This window comes from Colobus angolensis, unplaced genomic scaffold, assembly GCF_000951035.1.
Source record: "Colobus angolensis palliatus isolate OR3802 unplaced genomic scaffold, Cang.pa_1.0 Scaffold501, whole genome shotgun sequence".
Taxonomy (NCBI): Eukaryota; Metazoa; Chordata; class Mammalia; order Primates; family Cercopithecidae; genus Colobus; species Colobus angolensis.
In genome coordinates, this window is record NW_012118500.1 from 924151 (window position 1) to 932202 (window position 8052).

Sequence of the window (8052 nt, forward strand, 5' to 3'; positions counted from 1 at the left end):
TAAATAAATAAATAAATAAAATTAAAGAAAATTAAAAATTTTAAAAACATAAAAAGCTAATAGAATAAGGATATAAAGAAAGAAAATATTTTTGAACAGCAGTACTGCGTGTGTTTTAAGCTAAATGTTATTACAAGAGTCAAAAAATTACAGTAGGCTAAGGGTAATTCTAATTGAAGAAAGGATATTAAAAATAAATTTAGTGTAGTCTAAGTATGCAGTATTTATGAAGTCTACAGCAGTGTATAGTAATGACCTGGTTCTTCACATTCACTCACCACAGGCTCACTGGCTCACCCAGAGCAATTCCAGTCCTGCAAGCTCCATTCCTGCTAAGTGCCCTATAAAGGTGTACTATTTATTGTCTTTTATACTGTATTTTTACTATATCTTTTCCAGATTTAGATATGTACAGAAACACAAACACTTAACATTATGTTATGTTTACCTATAATATTTACTACACTAACATGCTGTACAGGTTTGTAGCCTAGGAGCCATAGAATATGCAATATAGCCTAGGTTTCCAGTAGGCTACTATACGTTTAGGTTCACATATTAAGTATATAATGTTTGCACAAGGATGAAATCGTCTGGTGATCCATTTCTTAGGACGTATCCCTGTCATTAAGTGACATATAACTGTAAGTGGAGTCAAGCAATATGTGATCTTTGTGTCTAGCTTCTTCCATTCAGCATAATATTTTAGAGATTCATTCCTGTTGTAACACGTACCAGAACTTAATCCCTTTTTATGGCTGAATAATGGTTTCATTGTATAGGTATGTCACAATTGGTTTACCCATTCATCCATTCTACATAGTGGCAGAATTTCAGCTGCCACTATATAGAAAGGAAGCTGACCGTCACTGGTCAGATTGCTGCTCAAAAAGTGGGATTCTCTGAATACTTTGATGCCTCCAAGGCAGTCCCACCTCTGACTCCAAGTCCATCATTTTGGTAGTTTTCTAAACGAAAGATGAAATGTCTGTAAAAAGATGGCAAGACATTCAATGCTAGAGTAGAATTAAGTTGATGGCACATTTGGTTTGTTTTCAATCTTTGGCTATTGAGAATAATGGTCTGTGAACAGTTGTGTACAAACTTTAGCTTGAAGTCTTCTCCCCCACTTTTTTTTGAGATGGAATCTCACTCTATCACCTAGGCTGTAGTGCAGTGGTGCAATCTGGGCTCACTGCAACCTCCGCCTCTGAGGTTCAAGCCATTCTCCTGCCTCAGCCTCCTAAGTAGCTGGGATTACAGTCATCCGCCACCACTCCCGGCTTATTTTTGTATTTTTAGTAGTGACAGGGTTTCACCATGTTGGTCAGGCTGGACTCAAACTCCTGACCTCATGATCCACCCACCTCAGTTTCCCAAAGTGCTGGGATTACAGGTGTGAGCCACCACGCCCGGCCCTCTCTCCCATTTTATACTCCGCCTTTCTCAGTGTGCTAAAGGCAAAAAATATTACAAATGTCAAATGCAACATAATCATACATGAAATTAGTTCTATAAATTGTGATGGTTCTACTGGTTCTGTGACCTCAGATGTAAACATTAGAACATATTTATGGCTACATATGAAAAATAAAGTATAATTATGTGTGTAACTACAAAGGGCTAGGAAAAATAAAAATTCAAAAATTCTATACTCCTACAAACAGGGAAGTATCTTTTAAGTTTCCGTTCATCTTTAAATAATTCAAGTTGGGAGTAGTAGACAATGCGTTATGGGTACACTTGATACAGAAGCATTTTATAGATCACTAAACAATAAGTTCACACTGAAATAAAAGGCCTCAGCCTTACATTTTGATAAATCATATACATATATATTGAATATATAATTAGTATATAATGTACTGTATATGTACAGTTTAAATTTTAGATTAACATGTTTTAAGTTGAAATAAAGAGTGTATAATTTAGAGAAAACCATAATCAGAGAGCCATTAGCTTGTGCTCACTCCTCTTTTCTTCCTAGTTATAGATGATTGAAAGTTTGTTTTTCAGGCAGGAATGTGCTGAGGAGAGAAGAGAGGGAAGATGGAGAGGAAACTGCTGAGCTGAGGCAGGCAGACACCCTAGCTGCATCCAGGAATCAGGAGAAAGAACGGCAGTCCCCCTGGCTCTCCAATCCTCACCACACAAGCTGGGAAGCATCATTAACATGCTCAGAGACAGAGGTCCTTCTCAGAGAGCCCTTCAGGTTCTGACCCTCAGGGCCTGCTTTTATAAGCAGGAGGGAATTACAGACATGTCACCACATCCAGCTAATTTTTGTATTTTTTGCAGATATGGGGTTTTGCCATGTTTCCCAGGCTGGTTTCAAACTTCTAAGCTCCAGCAATCCACCTGCTTTGGTCAGCTTCCTGTCCTGGGGTGGAGCATGGTACATTTATTTGTGGAGGTAATTTTCCATCTGAGAAAGGGTCACCAACAGAGATCGTAGTGAGCTGATAATGTCTGATTTCACTGTTTTGCCTACAGCAGCTGTGGGTGACACAGGAACATCCTTTATTCAGTGGCAGCAAAGCCCTGCTTTCTTCTCAGGAGTTAAGGGGACCTGTGGATTTCTAGCTCCATATAGGTGGGAGACTCAGCTAACAGCCAGCACTGAATTTCAGCTGCCACTATATAGAAATGAAGCTGACCATCACTGGTCAGATTGCTGCTCAAAAAGTGGGATTCTCTGAATACTTTGATGCCTCCAAGGCAGTCCCACCTCTGACTTCAAGTCCATCATTTTGGCAGCTTTCTAAAGGAAAGATGAAATGTCTATAAAAAGATGGCAAGACATTCAATGCTAGAGTAGAATTAAGGAAAAAACCCTTAGTTCCCAAGGCTGAAAATGATGTAAGCCAAATAAAACTTGTTTTTGCTTTGAGATAGGATCTCACTCTGTTGCCCAGGCTTGAGTGCAGAGGTGTGATCTCTGCTCACTGCAGCCTGGATCTCCCAGGCTCAAACAATCCTTCCACCTCAGCCTCCTGAGTGGCTGGGATTACAGGCACGTGCCAACATATCCAGCTAATTTTTGTATTTTTTGTAGAGATGGGGTTTTACCATGCTACCCAGCCTGGTTTCAAACTTCTAAGCTCAAGCAATCCAACTGCTTTGGCCTCCCAAAATGCTGGGATTACAGGTGTGAGCCACCACACCTGGCCTAAAACTTCTTCATCTAGCCTTTTACCCAAGTGTCCATAAATTTCCCTTTCCCTTAACCTTTTCTTTCTTTTCTTTCTTTCTTTCTTTTTTTTTTTTTTTGACAAGCCTCACCTGGGAGTCCCTAAAGTCAAAAGACAAACTGCAAGAAGTGTTTATTAAATAATCTGTAATTCTCAAAACCTGAAAATGCCTCTGAGCAATTATAATGGAGATGTTTGTGAATATCTCTTTGGATATATATTCTTTGGATTGGTAAACAGTTTTCCCTGTCTCAGACAAATGAATGAGGCATGGTTTGATATTATAGAAAGCATCCCAATTACTGGGCATGGAGGGTTTTGCACTTGTTAGAAGCACAGGGGCTCAAGGGTTTGCTGTCTGGCTTCAGGATTGGGGAGACACTGAGTTGTCTCTGAGTTTGTGTGTGTGTGTGTGTGTGTGTGTGTGTGTCTATCTGTCTGTCTGTGTATAAGTAACACTTTCCTTGCTGAGTATGGCTCAAGAGAGGGCATTATAGAATCCAAAACGGGTCTGCTTGCCCAGGCCAGTAAAACCAGATATCCATACTGAGGTTGCAGTGGTAGAAAGGAAGGCATTTATTTGCAAGGTGCCAAGCAAGGAAGACCAGGCAGCAAATGCTTACATATTGACTTCCCTGATCACTTGCAGGTAAGGGTTTTTAAAGTCAGGGTAAATTTCAGGAAAGCAGAAGCTAGGGGGCAAAATTATAAATCAATACATGGAGTTACACTTTGGTTTTGGCCTAAAGGACCAAGATATCTTGAAGTTGTAGGGCATGAGGTGCTTACAGGTAGTAGGTAGATTCAAAGATTTTCTGATTTGCAATTGTTTAAAAACATGGGGTTAGCAGAAAAGAATGTTAACTGGCTTGAAAGTGTGGCTCCCTCTTGGCCCCTCTGGAAGAAATTTAGAGCAAAGAACCCTGGTCAAGAGTTCAGTCTTCAGTTCCCCCTTATCTGAGGTCTGTGAATCCACTGGGAGGGGGTCCAAGGTTTCTGAAAGACAACTCAGGGACATGTGTTAAGATATTATCTTTATGTAGGAAAACCAAAAGTCTCCAGACTCCAACTTCCTTGGCTATTGTTTTAGGCCATTATTACCTCCTTGCTTATCAAGTTACTTACGTACTTCTCAGGGTTAGCAGGTGCCTGGAATTTCCCTTGAAGGAACTCAGAATTTTCCTTTATTTCCATGCTTGGGGGCCTGCAGGCCCCCAAATAGGGGACACTGCTCTGTCTCAAGGGTATAGCAATTCCTTTACATTATCTAACCCTATAGATAGCCAGATGCCTATGGCTGCAAGTACCCTTAGATTACAGAGTCATTTGACATGGGGGCCATAGAAGCAGCACTGAACCTCTAGTTAGGGGGCCTGGCTCAGGATCCCGGACTCTGCCACTTGCAACTGAGTGACCCCAGACAAGACCCTTGATTTCCCCTGACCTCTCTGCCTCCTCTGTAAGAAGAGGGTGTGTAAGGGCTGGTCTCTACATTCCCTCTAGTTCTCACAGCTATGATCCTTTGTTGTAATCAAGGCCTTGGCCCATCTACAGACAGCTGGTTTTAGAGACTCAGCTTATCAACAGTACCTGCATAATTTGCCACTTGCTTCAGTCCCAGTATTTCTCAGCTGCTCAATGTCCTGTGGAATCCAAAGTGCTTTCCAGCTGAATGGGTGGGCAGAGAAGGAGAGGGGAAGAAAGTGTGTAAAATATTGAAAGTGTGGGATTCCTGGGGAAGATGGTCAAATAGGAATAGCTCCGGTCTGCAGCTCCCAGCAAGACCAACGCAGAAGATGGGTGATTTCTGCATTTCCAACTGAGGTACTCATTTTCTGTCACTGGGACTGGTTAAACAGTGGGTGCAGCCCATGGACGGTGGGCCAAAGCAGGGTGAGGCGTTGCCTCACCTGGGAAGCCCAAGGGATCAGGAAACTCCCTCCCCTAGCTAAGAGAAGCCGTGAGGGTCTGTGCCATGAGGGATGGTGCACTCCAGCCCAGATACTATGCTTTTCCCATGGTCTTCACAACCTGCAGACAAGGAGTTTTCTCATATCCCAGTGCCACCTGGAACTCCAGCGAGACAGAACCATTCACTCCCCTAGAAAGGGGGCTGAAGCCAGGGAGCCAAGTGGTCTAGCTCAGCAGATCCCATCCCTACAGGGCCCAGCAAGCTAAGATCCACTGACTTGAAATTGTCACTGCCATCATAGCAGTCTGAAGTCGACCTGGGAAACTCAAGCTTTGTGTGGGGAGGGGCATCCATTACTGAGGCTTGAGTAAGCAGTTTCCCCTTCACAGTGTAAACAAAGCCACCACAGAAGTTTGAATAGGGTAGAGCCCACCACAGCTCCACAAAGCCACTGTAGCCAGACTGCCTCTCTAGATTCCTCCTCTCTGGGCAGGGCATCTCTGAAAGAAAGGCAGCAGCCCCAGTCAGGGGCTTATAGATAAAGCTCTCATCTTCCTGGAACAGAGCACCTGGGGGAAGAGGCAACTGTGGGAACAGCTTCAGCAACATTCCTGCCTGCAGGCTCTGAAGAGAGCAGCACATCTCCCAGCACTGTGCTCAAGCTCTGCTAAGGGACATATTGCCTCAAGTGGGTCCCTGACCTTCATGCTTCCTGATGGGGAAACACCTCCCAACAGGGGTCGACAGACACCTCATACAGGAGAGCTCCGTCTGGCATCTGGAGGGTACCCCTCTGGGACAAATCTATCAGAGGAAAGAGCAGACAGCAATCTTTACTGTTCTGCAGCCTTTGCTGGTGATATCCAGGCAAACAGGGTCTGGAATGGACCCCCAGCAAACTCCAGCAGACTTGAAGAAGAGGGGCCTGACTGTTAGAAGCAAAACTAGCAGACAGAAAGCAATAGCATCAACCTCAACAAAATGGACAACCATGCAAAAACTCCATCTGAAGATCACCAACAGCAAAGACCAAAGGTGGATAAATCCACAAAGATGGGGAAAAACCAGCTTAAAAGGCTGAAAATTCCAAAAAACCAGAATGCCTCTTCTCCTCTGAAGGATCACAACTCCTCACCAGCAAGGGAACAAAATTGGATGGGGAATGAGTTTGATGAATTGACAGAAGTAGGCTTCAGAAGGTGGGTAATAACGAACTCCTCTGAGCTAAAGGAGGATGTTCTAACCCAACGTAAGGAAACTAAGAATCTTGATAAAACGTTTGCTGAATTGCTAACTAGAAGAACAAGTTTAGAAAAGAACTTAAATGACCTAATGGACCTGAAAAACATAGCTCAAGAATGTCATGAAGCACACACAATTATCAATAGCCAAATCTACCAAGTGGAAGAAAGGATACCAATGATTGAAGATCAACTTGATGAAATAAAATGTGAAGACAAGATTAGAGAAAAAAACAATGAAAAGAAATGAACAAAGCCTCGAAGAAATATGGGACAATGTAAAAAGACCAAACCTACATTGATTGATGTAACTGAAAGTCACAAGAAGAATGGAACCAACTTGGAAAGCACTATTCAGGATATTATCCAGGAGAACTTCTCCAACCTAGCAAGATAGGTGAACATTCAAATTCAGGAAATACAGAGAACACCACTAAGATACTCCTCGAGAAGGGCAACCCCAAGACACACAATTGTCAGATTCACCAAGGTTGAACTGAAGGAAAAAACATTAAGGGCAGCCAGAGAGAAAGGTTCGGTTGCCCACAAAGGGAAGCCCATCAGAATAACAGTGGATCTCTTGGCAGAAACCCTGCAAGCCAGAAGGGAGTGGGGGCCAATATTTAACATTCTTAAAGAAAATAATTTTCAACCCAGAATTTCATATCCAGCCAAACTAAGCTTCATAAGTGAAGGAGAAATAAAGTCCTTTACAGACAAGCAAATGCTGAGGGATTTTGTCACCACCAGGCCTGCCTTATAAGAGCTCCTGAAGGAAGAACTAAATATGAAAAGGAAAAGCTGGTACCAGCCTGCGAAAACCAAACCAACACTATGAAGAAACTGCATTATCTAAAAGTCAAAATAAACAGCTAGCATCATAACGACAGGATCAAATTCACACATAACAATATTAACCTTAAATGTAAACAGGCTAAATGTCCCAATTAAAAGGCACAGACTGGCAAATTGGGTCGAGTCAAGAGCCATGGGTGTGCTGTATTCAGGAGACCCATCTCACGTGCAAAGACACTCATAAGCTCAAAATAAAGGGATGGAGGAATATTTATCAAGCAAATGGAAAGCAAAAAATAAATAAATACAAAATAAAAATTAAAAAATAAAAAGCAGGGATGAACTTTGATGCAAAACTCATCAATTAAATACTGGCAAACTGAATCCAGCAGCACATCAAAAAGCTTATCCACCATGATCAAGTTGGCTTCATTTCTGAGATGCAAGGTTCATTCAATATATGCAGATCAATAAAAGTAATCCATCACATAAACAGAACCAATGACAAAAGCCACATGATTATCTCAATAGATGTAGAAAATGCTTTCGATAAAATTCAACACCTCTTCATGCTAAAAACATTCGATAACTAGGTATTGATGGAACATATCTCAAAATAATAGGAGCTATTTATGACGAACTCACAGCCAATATCATACAGAACAGGCAAAGCTGGAAGCATTCCCTTTGAAACTGACACAAGACAAGGATGCCCTCTTCCTTCCTTCCTTCCTTCATTCCTTCCTTCCCTCCCTCCCTCATTTCTTTTTTTCCTTCTTTCTTCCTTTTCCTTTTCCTTTACCCCTTTCCTTTCCTTCCCGTCCCTTCCCTTCCCTTCCCTCCCTCCCTCTTTCTTTCTTTCTTTCTTTCTTTCTTTCTTTCTTTCTTTCTTTCTTTCTTTCTTTCTTTCTTT